The sequence below is a fragment of the Eptatretus burgeri genome, chromosome 5 (assembly GCF_056783735.1).
Source record: "Eptatretus burgeri isolate ZD-2024b chromosome 5, Ebu_testis_v1, whole genome shotgun sequence".
NCBI classification, from domain to species: Eukaryota; Metazoa; Chordata; class Myxini; order Myxiniformes; family Myxinidae; genus Eptatretus; species Eptatretus burgeri.
The window spans coordinates 35,058,709-35,059,949 of record NC_140965.1 but is presented as its reverse complement, the minus strand read 5'-3'; positions in this window follow the sequence as shown (position 1 = coordinate 35,059,949).

Below are 1,241 nucleotides of genomic sequence, written 5' to 3'. Positions count from 1 at the left end.
GGCTGCAGCCTCTTTCCTATCTTCAGAGCTTTCCAAAATTACATGCTGGTCAAACACTTGGAATATATCTTCCAATCCTGAAAAATATCACATTCTCACTGTCTCTCTCCAAAATGATGGTCTGGCAAAATCTACTTTCTTGACAACCCACTTGACGAAGTTCAGTCATTTAAACTGTTGGGTCTCACTATCACCCATGATCTTTCTTGGGCAAACCACATTTCAAAGTTGGCCTCGAAAGCCAGCCATTGAGTAGGCATCCTCCGTCGTACAATGTCCTTCCTTGGCACACTTGAACTCATATCCACCTACAAGGTTTTCATCTGCAGCTTGATGAAGTACTGCTCTCCCTGCTGGACTAGCTCCCCTGCCTTACATCTTGCTCAACTTTATGCCGTTGAAAACAAGGCCTTCAAGATTATTGGAATCTTCCACGATGAATCTCAGCCGATGTGGACTTCACCATTGTGGACAGGTTAGTGATCTCTTTTTCTGAAACCGCCTTCTTTCTGGTCTTGCATGCTCTGCTCTTTCTGAGCAGCCGCCCCCCCCACACACACACCCCCATCCAGGTTTCTGCAGGGCACACAGGGTCCACCATCAACCCCCTTCTGGTGAAACTACCTAATTCCAGGATCACTGTTCACCTCCACTCATTCATTCCTCATTTTTGACAGCTTTGGAACCAACTTGTACATTCTCTTCAATCTCATTATCCTCTCCAGGTCTTGAAGACAGCTGTTCACCACAATCTCAGATTGTCCCCAATCCAAAACCATGATCTTTTTGGCCCTTGCTAATCCCATCCGAATCCCTCCTTCACCCAAATTTCCAGTTTTCCCTCCAAGGAGCTTAATTCTGTATCTATCTTGTCCACCCCTTGCATCCTCTCCTGCCCCTCATTCCTCCCCATAGCCTTTGTTTGTCGAAGTCTTCCTCTATTTAACTCTGCCGTTGGTGTTTCCCCCCTCTCTCCTGTTTCTTTTGTCCTGTTATATCTTCATCCGTTCAGTGAACTAGTCCTAGCTCTTCTACAAGCCTCGACTATGTCCCGTATACCAAAAAAAATTGTGGGAATATCGATATTTTTAGATATTTGCAGGCACTATCTGGTCCATAGAGCTCTTACATGAAGCATCATCCAGCATTATAGTTGCTATGGTTACGACCTTTACCCCGGTCAGACACAATCGTGATACTTGCATTAATATATGGACAGATATAGATTTATGTTAATCATT